At 45.4% G+C, this 16164-nt stretch overlaps 1 long non-coding RNA gene across 3 annotated transcripts in view; it reads left to right on the top strand.

The window, feature by feature from the left end:
• Positions 1–16164, top strand: part of LOC144115892 (uncharacterized) — a 256236-nt gene that overhangs the window by 210650 nt on the left and 29422 nt on the right. The window contains exons 1-2 of one of the 3 annotated variants that reach the window (XR_013311600.1): positions 11742–11829; positions 13761–13991. The exons of 1 other annotated variant lie outside the window; for it this stretch is intronic. This is a non-coding gene — a long non-coding RNA (uncharacterized LOC144115892). Of the gene's footprint in view, positions 1–11741; positions 11830–13760; positions 13992–16164 lie in introns of those variants that run through there. One more of the 3 variants, XR_013311596.1, reaches the window with a different exon arrangement.

The raw sequence follows: 16164 nt of genomic DNA, 5'->3' as shown, positions 1-16164 counted from the left end.
TCATGCCCTTAAAGGCGGAGCTGAAGTCTCCCGCAATTGTTTCCCGGCATGTGAAGAAAGCCCGCTGAATATGAAGACAAAAAACGTGAATGCGCTCAGCAATATTTCAGCGCTGATTCGCTACCATATTCCAGCGCTCCGAACCGTGTTTTGAGCATTCCACGGCGCGAGCTTTCCTTGTTCTGGACGAAAGCGCTGGTGCACTTTCAGACTGTGCTGACAACAGCGTCGGCGGCTCACTACGAAGTGGCGAGCCCGCGCGCCTAGTTCGTTCAAAGAGCGTTTTGTAGCCCTACAATACGGTAGCGCACGAGCACAGTCACGTGTTTTTCTTTCATATTTTGAGAATTTTCTTTAAATGATGGAAAACAGGATCATGTAGGAGATAAACTGATATAAAAAAAACTTGAATTGGCTCTTTCCGATTCCCCCCCCCCCCCCCTATCTTAACGAAATGATCTGGGGCCTGAAATGAATGTTGCAAAATTCTACTAATTTAATGGGAGTAAACAATTAACTGAGGAGCGCCATACGAAGGCAAACATTGTGAAGCTGGTTTGATGCAGCTTCGGCGCACCGCTTTTTTTAAAGCATTGTCTCAAGTTACATGAAACACCCCGTATATGCGGCCGTAAAGAACGGTGTCAGTTGGTGTGTCATCACTTTGACAGCCGCAGGCATGTAGAACGTCACGCTGACACGTGAACCCACATCAGCGTTTACGGCTATGATTCGCGTCCTCATGGAGGTAAATGTTGCTACATTCAGGGAAAGTATGTGTTGCCCTGGGCGCTGCACGAATGAAACTCACAGAGAAGAGGTCGACAGGGCCGCAAACTGTCAGCTCGCCAACTGTTAACATGTATAGATTTATCTGGTCCATTTCAGACAACTGATCTCAGCGGCTCTGGCATGCATCCTGCAACAAGCTGAAATTAGAGAATTCCACCTCTGCGGTCTTTAGTCCATTTACGCGCGTACTTGGGATTTCGCGCAACCGCTGAACCCTAGCGGGTTTAAATTAATCCTTATTCTTGCATGAAAAGTTATTATAGCAAATTGTTATCATTTAAAAGTTATTGGTTGCAAAAGTAATTATGTGATCTTTAAATATGCTATTTTTAAAATATAGGACGATTTTTTTCACCTTTACAAATTTTTATTCGAAAAACATTTTGACATACTCAATTGGTCTGTACAGCAAGGCCGACATTATGTACCTCATATGAATAATTAATTACACGATTAATTAACCTACATTAACTAATACGCTTTTTGTTTGTGATTTTAGGAGGCATGGTTTTATTGTGAGATTGATGGCCGTCAGCATGGAAGGTGAGCCCTGGTTCTTAATTTTCTTAATCGCAGATGTGTTTCGAAATTCCGAACGTCGAAAAGAAGCAATTGAAAGCTTGTTGGGTGGGCTTTCCTGCAGTACCTAATTATAAAATGCCATCGCCGCGCGTGTTATCTTCGCCGAAATCAACTTAACTTCTTCTACATTATCAAATACTACAATTGCGTCTGTATCCGATGCATATAATGTGCGAGAGACGCTATTTCAGATATTCTTCATTGCGGGAAAGCCAACTCAACGAGCTCTCAAATTCGTAGATTTCACGTTCGATATTTCGAAACACGGTGCCGATTAAGAAAATTTATAAGCAGGTCTCACCTTCGATGTAGACGGCCATCAATTTCTCAATATAACCTTGACCCTAAATTATAATATAAAAAGTTTACCAGTTATTTATGATCAATAATTGCCTAAATATTGATTCTTATGAAGTACATAATGTGCGCTTTTTTCTTGCTGTACGATCCAGCTGAACAGAGCGCACTTACGCATCTCTTACAGGTTTTAAAATAAAAACCTCTAAAGATTAAAAGAATCACCCTCTATATGGGCTTTACCCGCCGACATATATAACAACGCCGACAAATTCGCTATTTTTCGCTCGTTTGAATGAAGCCGTTTAGTCTTTATATGGCAGCAGAGGAAAGAAGGGCTGTCGCATGAATGAAAGACAGCTGTGCTGCTAACTTGGAGCTGTGCACACTGCTACTCACACCACCGGCTACTACCTGAAATACGACACATAGCGATAATGAAACTCTATGCGTAAACTTTTTTACCTCATAGGAGATAGTTTTGCATTTGGTGAAGTGACCTCTTCACCTTTAGGGACAGAGAGGGAGCAAGGAATTACAATAACAAAGCATCATTAATTACGACGAACATGTAATATAAAATAGTTGGCACGCCACAGCCATTACAGGGCTTGTATCACAGCAACCGGTAGCAGCGGCAACCTCCGCAAGACACATCAGTTGCACAAAAGAAAAAAAAAGTTCCACTAAACCCACAAGGTACAAGCATGACACGGCGGACATAAATGGACTGCTTGGTGTCTTTATTTGATCGTTATTTATGCGTTAGCGTTGTAACTGTTATGTGAACGAAAGCACGGCGTCCGGCGCTTGTCGCGCTTAGCTTGGAGGGAACAGAATAAAAACAAAAACATACTCCTCCCCTCGACCGGTATTCGAATCCGCGGCGGAGCCAATTGCTCAGTTTCGTTTGCCGCTGCTTTAGACCACATCTTTTTTTTTTTTTTACGCTGCTGTGGTGGTTCAAATCTCCCGCCATGGTGTGAGTCGCTCGACTCTCGACAGATGGCGCGTCATTGTGCCATTTTTGCGGGGTCCAAGGACAGGGTCTGGGGCGGCCCTTAGACAGTCGGTCACGTGACGATCGGGCTCGCAAGAATGCGCAGGTCCCACCACCTGTCAGAGGTGCTCCACGCTGGCTGCAGAGGTGGATGTTCGCCGCCTGCCGTGGACTTGCGCAGGGACAAGGGATACAACGACACGAATTTCACATGAAGTGGGAGCGACTTTGACAAGGGAGGCGGATTTCTCCAAGAGGCTGACCGACAACACTAAGAGCAGGATTCTTCTCCAGTTCCTGCGCGAAAGTACCTTACATGATTTCTAATAGTATACTGCCAAACCCAAACTATGCCTTTATGGCAAGTGTGCTCTGGCGTTTTGGCTGGCTCGCGCATGGAAGAAAGTTGGTGAAGACGATTTCCAAAGTACAAGGCGAGAAGCTGACAGTCTAACACGTGGCCGGAAAGACTGCGGCGATGCCCGAGTGGTCTGAAGTACTACAGTGTGCTTTGGAACACTTCGGACCAAGTTCGAACGCGTGGCCGGTTTTGTGCGACCGCTTCTAAACGCAAGCGCACGCGGGCATTTGTACCCCCCAGAAATATTAAAACCTCTTGATATTGAAAGTAGCGCATTTCTGTGAACTTTCCCGCCGCGCCGCTAACTCTCGGACATCCTCCTCGCCCGACTGTCGGCTGGGCGGTTTTCTGAACGATTATTGGCCCCTCCGCCCGTCGCCCAGGCAACGCGCGGGAAAGGATCGTTTTCTTGTGTTTTCTTCTTTCGCCGGAGCCATGTGCAGGCCGTCTGCCTCTGCTAAGGGTCCAGCTCCGTTGAGTTACACGCTGACGATTCGAACTCTACTTTTAGTGCCGCGTTATGTCCGATTTCGGCGCATTTCAGTGCACAAGCCGGAGTGAAAGCGGCCTCGTGCTGTTCGAGATTTCTCGAGGAAAAAATGACATCACCCGAAGAAAAAAGAAGATCCACAACATCGCCCTTAGGAAATTTGTTCTGACAAAGCAAGTACTGTGTATTTCGTGGTACCTAAACTAATGTCATATTTAAAACTTCTTCCGAGATCATCAGGAAGCTGATAAGCTTGCTTAATTCGCTGATCAATGTTTTTATTTGATGGCGTTTCTCTGTGTGTTTTATTCACGTCTGTTGGCGTGATGATTAGGCCTATTATAGCCACTTTAATTTCTGAATCTCAGAGAACGTTTCGGCGAAAAACGTTTGCATCATCGACGGTCATTTTTTTTTTTTGCTAGTAAATACGCTTGCTGCTGACCTTGTGCAGAAAAGAAAACATGTTGATTTTCGTAGCGTGTACGCCAGTCTCTCTCCCTTGTGCCCCAGAGCTCTAGCGTGGTAGCTTGAACGGTGTTATACCATCGTATGTCTGAGGAATTATGGGCGTGTGAATTTTTGGAGAGATTAAGGCGCTCGTTCCACCGTCGCGACTGCGCGCAACTCTACCACGATTAAGAGATCTGATGCCGCCTGAGGAGCGAGTCACAGAAAAGTAGCTTTTTAGAGCGAGCTTTGAATTCTCGCATTCGAAATTGTTATGATAACTCCATTGCATGGTGTTTTCAAAATAACATCATATTCTTAAGCTCTTTAGTTCATATGAGTACAAATCATTTCCGTGAGACTCACTTAGTCACGGAATGAATACATCATTTCTGATCGCGCCTTACAGTGCTGAATATTGATTCAGCACGGGCATCTGAAGCATTCCTTGAATACATTCGAGGGATTAGCGTCGATGGGTCATCAAGAGAATACCATATCTTTTCGCCACTTAACAAACTCTTCTGTTGGCACCAGCAATCACTCCAAAATTTTAAGCCAAACCCTTGGCCCGGCTCGCTCCTGCAGTAAATAAAGTCAACGAAAAAACTAGAAAATAAAATTCTTATTTTTCAAGCCGCCGTGAAATTTGTAATGACGGCAATAAAACCTCGGCATGCATCACTCCGACGAGCCAAGCTTGAAAACTGTCGGTCTGAAACCTGGTAAAAAATACGTAACGCGCATTAAAGAAAATTTCCCTGCATTTTCGTAGCCACTCACTCACTCGCGAAACGACTTCGTTACCTTAATTACCGTAATCTTTACCTCGCCCGATTGCACAAGAACAGTGTCATGAACAGTATTTCCGCGAAAATATAGTGCTAGGTCAAATCTACATTTATCGGAGCGTCACAGAGCAGAAAAATATTTAATAAGAAACGTGACGAAAATCTCAGCCTAATAAAAACTCCGCCGTATTGAGGAGCACGGAGTGCGGTTCTATTGTTCATGCCGCAAGCGCTCACGTTTAATGCTTTCATTGCTCGAACGTGAAAGTGATAAATGCGGTTCCTGGCAGAGTCAGGCATGTCGCATCACTTTCTTGTGGTGCTTCCCTAAACACGGTGCTTCATAAGGCAATGAAGCAAGCACTGAACATGCCCATATATTAGTCCACGCAAAGGCTCCTAGACATGGGCGCCTACAACACGGTGGAGGAGCTCATCGAAGCCTACCTCTCTAATCAGAGAATCCGGCTCAGTCACGCGGAACACGGACGAGCCATCCAGTGCCCATTAAGGCGGCCCTTCCGGAGGACTGGAAGACGACCATTAAGACCAAACCCCTTCCCCGGAACATGACGCCGGGCAAGGGCGACGAGAGGCGCACCACGCGGGCAAAAGCTATAGCCCGGAAGCTGGAAGAGAACCCTAGGGTCCTCTACGCGGACGCCTCACTCCGAAAACACACTGACCGTGCAGTGGTGGTGGTTACGTCAAAAGACAGGCTGATCGTCAGCGCGTCCCTGAAGACAACAGACCCCGCCCTTTCTGAAGAAGCGGCCTCGGCCCTCGCACTCGCACAGCCCAGCGTGGACACCGTGGTCACCGACTCAAAGACAGCCTACGGAAGCTTCCGCGGGGGGGGGGGGGGGGGGGGGGGGGGTAATTTCCTCAGCGGCCCGAGCCATTCTATCCAAGTGCAAGCCTCCGGGGAGAGCCATAGAGCTAGCGTTCGTCCCGGCTCACTCGCAGGTAGCAGGCAACATCATCGCTGACTATCATCCCCGAGAAACGTCAATCCGGGCCGAGCACGAGCCGGAAGAGATACCGCACCCGGTCACCAGCTTTCGGGGTATTACCCGGATGTACCGCGAGGAAAGGTTCTGGCTGCCAGAACCGCACCCCAACCTCACCAGGCAACAACAGACGATCTGCGTCGAGTGCAGGCGGGATCGCTTGCGCATTCCGTACTGATAAACCGCATGTACCCTGCGGAACATGATATGCTCTGTCCTTTTTGCAAACGAGAAAAGGGCACGCTGCCGCACGTCTTGGCAGAGTGCACAAAGCTCAAGACCCCCCCCCCCATCCTCCCCTTACCGCCAACGCCCCCAATCCCCTACCCCTTGAGCGATGGGAGACGTTGTTATCCAGCCCAGCCCTACCGATCATCCTGCACTGACGGACAGAGGCCAGGAGCTGCTGGAAACATGTGGGTCCCGTGACTAGGGAACCATCCCGTCTTGTGCCTGCGTGCACCAGCCATTTATTTCTGGATTAATGAAAATTTATTCATCATTGCGGTTGTGTTTAATAATAGAGCGTGATAAAAAAAAGCGCGGATTTCGGCGCGCTCACGAGTGCCTGCGAACACATCAGGCTGGCGAGCGCGCGATGGCCTGCGAAGCGTGCCGTGCACAGCGCGCACAGCCGGCGGGCGACGATAATCGAGGAATAAAACGCGGAGGTAGAGGAAAGTGTCGCTACCTTCAATATCAAGCTGTTTTAAGATATATCGCAAGGATGCGTCCTCTGTCGAGCATCGAGCAATTCGCGAATGGCGGGAGATTTGAACCACTGCAGCAGGGTGAAAAAGAACTTGCATTGTTATTGGTGTAACTGACTGAAAGACCTGTGTTAATATAAGGGTTTCCTTTTCTTGCATACCGCTGTTCTTCGTTGTGATCCGAGATATACGCATGGTTTGCTTGCACACCGTTCGGAGCTTGGTGATTGCGGCTGCGTTCGCACCCTTGATGATAAGCAGCCCCAAAACCCGTACGGTCTCCACTTCGCGAATAGGTTTGTCGTGCATCGAGATTTCCACTGGTGCTGTACCCCTTTTCCTGCGCAAGACGAGAAGCTCCTACTTGTCCGGAGAACCGCGCAGTCCGCATTCTGCTGCATACTTCTCAACTGCCGTGGCAGCCTCTTAGAGGGCCTCCACTATTTGTCCCAAGCTGCCCTCCGTTGCATATTAGGCTATATCATCCGCGTAAAGGGCATGGAGGGTTCTCCCTACGACATAACTTGCTCTGGCAGGGCCATGAAAGCTATGCTGAAGACCAGTGGAGAATAGACCGCTCCCTGAGCCGTACCCCTGGTGCCCATGGGTATCGGCTCGGACCTCGTGTCGCCAATCTTGATGCTCGCTTGCCCCTTGCAAAAGAGCCTTGATGTAATTAATGGTACACTTTCCGCAGTCAGTACCCTGCAGATTTTTTAGAATGTTGTAGTTTTTCACATTGTCCAAAGCCCCCTTAAGATCCAGCGCCAATATGGCCCTACTGTTGAGCTTCCAGGAGCTTCCGGCGTCAACAAGTATGCCCTAAGCCTGAACATCGTGTGGGCGTAATATCTTTATCTATGTACGCTGAAAGCAGCATTTGCACCGCCTTTTCCATGTGCTTCCCTGTGCACAAAGTAAGCGAGATTGGCCTCAGGTGATTGATGCTCACCTCCTTTCCAGGTTTAAAACTAAAGCTGACACCAGCTGTCTCACATGCCCTTCGTAACTCTCCCCTTCTCCACCACTCGTTGATGTATTGCGTGAGATGTTCACGCACTTGTCGACTGAGATTGGCAAGAAATCTCACCGTAACTCCATCGTTCATTGAGTTTATCGTTCCCTGGTGCCGTGCCCCGCCTCATGGCCATAAGCTCCGCCTGTACTTAATCGAACTCACGATCCAGGTCCGGATTCTTCATACCTTCATATTCCCGTACTGGCTCGTCTTTCACTCTGCACAGATACTTGCTTGGTGAGGGCTGCGTCCAGCTGCTCGGTCGTGCCCGCGAAGCCGTACAGGGCTCTCTTGAGGTTACATTGCTGATCCCTGCGAGACTTTGAACGCTCTATCAAACATCTAAGGCTCCACTAAGGCTGCTAAGGTGCTAAGGCTGCCTTTCATGGAGTCGTATTTGGCCAACCAGTTGTTCTTGGCGAAGGCCGTGCATACTCTTCCGCTTGCAACGCTACTTTCGCGATCTTGATCATGGGCCTGCGGTTTTGTTTCTGCCTCTTCCACCGCTGTGTGAGACCTCTTCTGGCCTCCCATAGAAACAGTAGGTGGCTGCGAATTGCCGAAACTCCTCTGAGGTCTGAAGCGTAAGCGTAAAGCGATCCCTGACTCCCAGCAGTGAGTCATTCTACTCCTCGTACTTTTCAATGGGCGCGTTAAGATTAGGGTCCTTCGCCTTTCGGAACGAGGACCAGTCTGTGAGCCTGGCCTGCCGTCTAGGCTTGCGATGCTTGCTGTAGTCAAGGCAGGTCTTGAGAATGCAGTGGTCACTCTCCAAGTTCTCCTGAGTATTGTGGCATTCAGTTTCTTTCTCCTTTATTCAACGACAGATCTGGACACGTATCTTTCGAGCCACTGTTCCTAATCCTCGTGAGATGGTGCAGGTCAGTAAAAATCTCCAGTGCCGCCTCCGAGGTGGTCGCAGCGAGTTTCCTGCGATTAATACCCCCTTACTATAACCCCACAAGAAGCTATTTGGGTCAAATTGCCCAACTATGATACGAGGGGCGGTTTTCGCCAGTTGTGCCGCCTTTTAGAATCTTGTAAAAAGAAGCACCGCTGTTCTTCGGTCGACAATACCAGGTGTTTCAGGGAAGGTGATCACCCGTGTTTAAAAATAGGGTTTTTGAGATAAACAGAAGCTTTTTCCGGCATAGTAATGCCAGCGTTGGTGGACGTCAAAAAACATGCGAATCATCTGAACTAGCTAAGTGATTAACTATGTTCTAATAGTTAACTTCTTAACTATTACCAATAGGCCCCTGATTGCAATTAGAGATCTGTAGCCGGCAGTTAGTAATAGCCATATCAGTTTTTGCGTAAGCAGGACTTACACTAGGGATACGTAAAGGTACTCGAAAATATCTGTGGCGGCTGCTCGGCAGCTAAAATCGTGCATGAAGATAATGTAAAAGGGGAAGGGTGCGAGGGAATGATGCACGCCCTCTCCAGTACATATTACCGCGTGTTTACAGGAGGTATTAAAAAATGGATTGTGAAGAGTTGGGGATAAAAGCTAGTGGATAATGCCTTGGCGATCTCCTATTGGAGGATGGCACATTGCTAAGTGACTCAGGGGACAAACCGCAACGCATAATTGGAGACCTATACGCGCATAGCAGAACAAGGGGTAAAAAAGTTAATATGAAGAAATGTAAAAGTGTGTTTTGTAAGTAGCATAATGTAAATTAACCACGAGAACAACAGCTTACAATAGGCTGCAATGCATTGGAAATGATACGGGAGTGCACCTATTTTGGGCAGGAACAGCACCTGTCCTGTCTATTGTCTATAAGTTCGTCCGTCTGTACCGCTGTAAAACACCACGTTAGCACAGGTAGTTATAGCAGATCCACACCACCAAAATCAGAAAACTGAGATAACTAGAATAGGGCGGATTGGCTGGTATTCTGAGGTGATGAATAAAAGTTTGGCAGTACCCATCAACAAGAAGGTACAAAAACGATATATTACCGGTACTCACTAAGAGGAGGAGAAAGTTGGAGGCAAACGAAAAGGTTAGGGCTTAAACTGAGCACAGAGCAGCGAGCTGCCCTTATGAAAATGGTCTATAGACTGTCTATAGACTTTTTATAGATTCTATAGGCGCCCTTTAGACTTCGATTTTTTACAATAGACTGTCTATAGAGAATCTATAGACTAGTCTCTAGCCGCCTTAATTTCCTTTTGTCTATAGATGGTCCATAGACTACCTATAGACTGAAGTCTATAACCACACCAATTTCCTTCTGTCTATAGATGGTCCATAGACTATCTATAGACTAAAGTCTATAACAGACAATTTTCCTTTGTTTACAGGCGGTCAATGGATTATCTATAGACTAAAGTCTATAACCGCTTTACTTCCTTTTGTCCATAGACTGTCTATAGAACATCTATAGATTAAAGTTCATAACAGACATAATTTTCCTTTGTCTATATTCAGTCAATAGATTATCTATAGACTAAAGTTTATAACAGCCTTAATTTGCTTCCGTCTATATGTGGTCCGTAGACTATCTATAGACTAAAGTCTATAACCGTCTTAATTGTCTTCTGTCTATAGATGGTCCATAGAATATCTGTAGACTAGACTGTAACAGACAAGTTTTCTTTGTCTATAGACGGTCAATAGATTATCTATAGACTGAAGTCTATAACTGCCTCATTTCCTTTTGTGCATAGAAAGTCTATAGACCATCTATAGACGAAAGTCTGTAGTAGACATAATTTTCCTTTGTCTATAGGCGGTCAAAAGATTTTATATAGACTAAAGTCTATACCTGCCTTATTTCCTTTTGTCCATAGACGATATTTAGACCATCTATAGACTAAAGCCTATAACCGCCATAATTTCCTTTCGTCTATAGACAATCTATAAACCATCTATAGACTAGTCTATAACCGGCTTAGCAGCCATTTGTCTATAGACGACCTATAGACAATTTATAAACCAAAATCTCTAACCGCCTTAATTTCCTATCGTCTATAGACAATATTTAGACTACATATAGACTACTGTCTATCGACCTATTGACTATTGTTTATGACAATCCTAATTTTATCTAACAATTTATACACTGCCTTTCGACTAATTCCATAAAATATCCTTTTTCGCACTGCATGCTGAGTAGAACTGCATCGGGCCGCCGCGGTGGTTAAGTGGTTATGGCGCTCGGCTCCTGACCCGAAAGAGGCGGGTTCGTCCCCAGCCGCGGTGGTCGAATTTCGATGGACGCGAAATTTTTGAGGCCCGTGTAGTGTGCGAAGTCAGTGCACGTTAATAACCCCAGGCGGTCGAAATTTCCGGAGCCCTTTAATCACTACGGCATCCGTCAATCCCTGAGTTGGCTTGGGACGTTAAACCCCCAATGGCGATGCAATGTCTTCCTGTGTATTGTTTTTAGAAGCTTTGAAGAGCTAGTTTTTATTAAACCGCGACGCATATTAAGAATATAATTCAATAATCTTTAATGCTGACAAATAGAGCGAGGAAAGGCACCAATTTCTGAAGTAAGGGTGTTGCAAACTGTACTACATCAAACGAACACACTCTCCCTTAAAGGAATCGCTCGAGAATATACCATTACGTCGTTCTATCATTACTGTCCAACGCGCATAAATTAAGAAGCATTTCATCTGTGACTGTACATTTATTTCTCCTTAAAACCTCCTGTAAAATAAGGGGGAATAATGGGGGTGAGAATTCAAGGATGTGCCCATCTCTCAGAAACATGATTAGAAGAGTCTGAAAGATCATGGTTCTCTGCGGAATTAAGATATGCCATTTATACCTTTGCAGTTTGCCTTCACGTGAAAAAGTGCTGCGGCTCAATAATCAGAAACCCAGTATATTTTCGTTCTTCGCCGTACACCTGCTGAATCGGAGGCGATAACACGCTGTTGTCCATACCGGTTTTCCAAACAGGAGCACACGCCAAAAAGACGTTATGCTATGCAGAATTATAATTATTTGAAGGCGCCACATACAATTCGATGGGAGATGCAGCGCGCATGGAATAAGTAGTAAGGTTTCGGTTTTGGTTTTCGCGAAAGTAATAAGGTTTTTAAAGCGCGAGTGGAGAATTTATGCTTTAAACCAATGGCCCTTTGTGTTCTTCGATGCTACAGCAAACTACACTTGGCAACAGTGCAACCAATATAGACATGACCATGAAAATGGTTTCTTTCACTTTTTACCCATTTTGCCCGGACTCGGCGGAAAATCATCCGGGCAGCAAACGACCGTGTGCGACGGTGTGTCGGCGTCGGCGGAGTTTTCTCTCGCGGATTACGTTTTGATTGAAATTCAACTTAATCGTCCACTTACGGTAAGTCTACACGATTATTTTCATTCATTTGGTCTCCTTAGCCACTCTAAGCAGTGCTGTGTGTGCAGAGCAGATTATGTGCGCAGCGACAAACTTCCTATCCACGTTTGTAAGCGGCGTTTGTAAGCACGTTTGTGTGAGCAGCGGCAGCCGCCATGTTCTCGAATAATTCACTTACGTCTGTGCCGCTATGTCTTTCCTAACGCGCGGAAAGGCACTGGGTGCGAAACCCGGGACGGTAAGCCCTCCTCGCGAGCTCTCTACTGGATTTTCCGTGTTGAAAGGTAGGTGCACAGCCAGAAATATAGCTTAGCCCGTGAGTCAAGGCCGAAATGAAACTATGCGTTAGAGCCGTGTGAGCACGATTTTCTTGGCATCTGCGGAAACGCACAATCAAGTTCTGAGGTGGATTACATTTATGTTTTATTCTTTGTGTTATTGCCGGTCGGGACCATGGAGTGCTGTTCATTGAGAGGTGTGCATTAATTGCTTGTTTGTTGTAGCCGCTCACTCGGTGCGCGTCGTGGGCAGCGACGTTTCACCAAATATGTTTTGTGACGCTATTCACTAGAGCTCGAGGCGTTTGTCAAAGTTGTAGTGAAGCGGCAGTGGAGGAATGCTTATACAGTGATGGTTGAAAAAAAATGTTGTTGCCGGCGCAAATGGCGAGCGTGTACAAACACCGCGAAGAACCTACGAGCTGCATCCCGTCTCCTCTTTCGTTGCACACGTATGGATTCGTCCATCCCTGTTATCCGAGCCGTTGGCCGCCGCCGCTGGCCTGCGGGAAATTCATTTCGAAAGCTGAGTAAAGGTCGCCTCGACAAGAGATGGCTTACATTTCGTACCGAGAGGCTCGTTCATGAACCCCGCTTACGCGGGCACAAATTTCTCCAGTACCAATTGTGCGAGAGGCAGAGTATGCGTTTCTCACCTCAGACTGCTACATTATAAAAACACCAATGTAACTTGGCGCTTATTTGCGCCACGAATGCAATTCTGCTCACGCTGTTTTTTTTATGGCTGCGCCTTTTGATGAACACGTTAAATGTTTAAATGAAATAACTCTTACTTTGAGCGTGTTCGTTGCTTTCGTTGATTTTTCTATCAGTGTTAGTTTAGGGTACCTGCATGCAAGTGTCTTCTTTTTACTGCTCTGTCCGGGGTGCACTTGAAGTAAAAATAAATGAATTTGAGATTTTATTTCATCCTTACAATAATGAGCTTGTTGTCTGAAGCTCACGTCTGGTTCTGAAATGGCGCTGCTGCAACCACTATGTGCTGTTTGAGTTTTTCTGGATAATTAGCACGGCATGGAAGCGCTGTAACCCGCTTGTTCCAAAGAGCGCACGCTGGTGTATGAGTATGCTGTTTCGTCTTAGTGTTTCAAGTTGTGGGCGCAAAACCGTGGTGAACTGGTCCGCAGTCTGCCTGGTAGGTTTTGCATGGCTTGTGCCCGTTTGAGTATCGGCATACGTACCAGGCTTCATGCAGGGTATTTTGAAGCGCCCGTTCAATAGCGGGTATAAGAATAAATGCTTGAATATTCTCCAGTTGGGATCCTTTTGCAAGGAGCACTGAATGTACGTTTTATGGGGCAGCATTCTCAACAGCTCGTAGCCAGTCAATGATGATAAGTGGCACATGTTTTCTAAGTATTCTATTCCAATTAATGTGAAGGGAATGCATACAGAGGTCAGTGTTCGTAGTAGGTATTTAGTGTAGAGGTAGAGTGCTGCACGGAATGTGGATATTAGTTTCAATGTTTTATGACAGCCACTTAGAATTTGTCATGCATATTTACTGAAATTATGAATCCAGCGCGATGGCTCAGTGGTTATCGTCTTCTTCAGGTGCTCAAGTTATCGTCACCACTGCAAAGTAGCGACGATAACTGCGAGCATCACATAACCGTCTCTGCCTCTGTGCAGATTACCCACTGTGCAGCCGTATATCTCACTGGTCATCGCACGTGCCTTGAAGACAGACGGTAGTCTCGAGCAGCGGACCAGGAAGGCGTGGTCGTCGGTGTCACCCGGAAATCCGGCACAGCATCAACGGTTCACTGTGGGCTATAAGAGAAGATTCCTTCCACTGGGACCTCACTTGGCAGTGGTGACCGTAACTGCGAGCATCATGTAACCATCTTTGCCTTTGTGCAGGTTTGTGCATAATTATGCCTCACTCAATGTGATTTTGTTTGCCTTTTATGTCAGCGCTGCTGCTAAGTGGATGGGTTTTTGTAAAAGATCTGAGCGTACTATACCTCGTTGGTTGTGCTTGCCGCCTTCCACTCACTGATAGCATCTTTGCAACATGCTCAGAGTGCAAATTTAATTTTCATATGGTGCATGTGTGGGAATAACAGAAGAATCTTTCAATGCTAAGCGCGAAGCCAAAAAGAAAGCATGGAAATGTGACTCTTGTCGAGGCAACCACAAGGGCGCAGCCACCACAGAAAATCCGCAGCATGATTCCGACGTGATACTCAGATTACTGCACTCTGAAACGAAGCTTAATACTCTTTTGCCTTTGTCAAAAAGTTTGATGCATTTGAGTCGCAAATGCAGTTGCTCTATGATAAGTTTGATGACTTTCAGAACCACCTCACTGTTCAAGAAAAAACTACAAAACAACTAACGAAGCGAGTTGAAGGGCTGGAATCTAACAATGTAGGTAGTGATATAACTCAGCTGAAGCAGGACCTAGTTGATTTGGAGTGGCGTAGTCGCTTTCTAACCCTAGAGCTTCATATCTTGACTGAAATCTAGGATGAGGACTTGCTAAGCAAAGTAAATGAGATTGTAGAAAAGCTGAAAGTTAAGGCTATTACACAAGACGACATTACTGCTGTGCATTACCTACACAGGGCTGAACTGACAAAAACATTTCAAACCTTTTCAACATGCACTTTGTATAAATTGGTGCCCCAAATGATATTCATGGTACAAAATTGTGTGAACAATACATGAATGTTCAATGTCTTCAAGCTGTATTTCTCGCTCCAACTTGCGCCAAAGAAGTCCTCAACATAATCATGACGCTGAAGGACAACTGTGCATCAGCCTACGATTATCTGAAACTTTCCCCTGTGAAAGCTGTAGCCACATTGATAACTCCAGTCCTTACGCATATATGCAACTGCACACTTCAAGTAGGGATATTTCCAAACCAAATAAAGCTTGTGTGTGTTCCAGCTATTCATAAAGGTGGTGCTTTTGAAGACTTGAACAACTATAGACAATGTCAGTGCTTTCAGTCTTTTCAAAAGTTGCTGAGCATATGATGAACAAAAGAATTGTCGATTTCCTCGCTCTGCATAACTTGATAGTAAAAGAGCAGTTTGGATTCAGAAAGAATAAGGCAACTGAAACTGCTTTACTTTATATTAAACAGAAAATTCCTGGCAACATTAAGAAATGAAAGCTTACTTTGGGTTTATTTCTTGATTTCAGGAAAGCCTTTGATTCTGTCTATCATGATATAATATTAATAAAGCTACCGTACTATGGAATCCAAGGTACAGCACATGTCCTGATGAAAAGCTGTTTAATTTGCAGGGAGCAATACACCACAATAAAGAGCATCGCATTCGACTGAGGCACTATTAAATACAAAGTTCCATAGGGTCCATTCTAGGCCCCATATTATTCTTGATATATATGAGTGATATTATAAACACCCCAGGCTGCTCTGAAATGGTATTACATGCAGATGACACTAATGTATTTTTTCAGGTTGCAATGAAAGCTTCGTTTACAGGGAAGCAAATGAATGGCTTCACTATTTAGACTTTAGGTTAACCTTTAATAAAGTAGACCTAAAGATAAACAAGACTGAATACCTGGTTTTTAAGCCTAAAGGTAGCAAAAAAGATAGAGAGTTCAAATTGAAGTTCCGGAATAACGTTATCAAGCAGTCTAAGAGGATTTGCTTTCTAGGTGTTATCTTTCATGAAACGTTTCTCTGAAATTCGCACACAGAAGCTCTCTGAATTGAACTTTCACGTGTTTTTGGCATATTAAACACGTTGCCAGTGAAGCAACAAACTTACTATGCTCTCTTATTCACGTTTAACATACTGCTCCCGGGTATCGTCAGACACAACACAAAGAAACCTTGATTAGCGGCACCCTCTGCAAAAGCGCTCAATATGTGTAATTCGAAAATTCCAAAAATAGAACATTGCTTGCCATACTTTAAGATCTATGACTTACTAGAGATCAGTAAGCTATTCAAATATGTTATTTCTGGAAATCGTGCACCAGTATGTGTTACACCGTTCAAATATTGAGGTTCAATACAAAAAGAAACACACTCCACATCTCCTTAGGG

Source organism: Amblyomma americanum, chromosome 1, assembly GCF_052857255.1.
Source record: "Amblyomma americanum isolate KBUSLIRL-KWMA chromosome 1, ASM5285725v1, whole genome shotgun sequence".
NCBI lineage: Eukaryota > Metazoa > Arthropoda > Arachnida > Ixodida > Ixodidae > Amblyomma > Amblyomma americanum.
The sequence above is the reverse complement of the archived record's forward strand: the minus strand, read 5'-3'. Positions and strand labels throughout refer to the sequence as shown.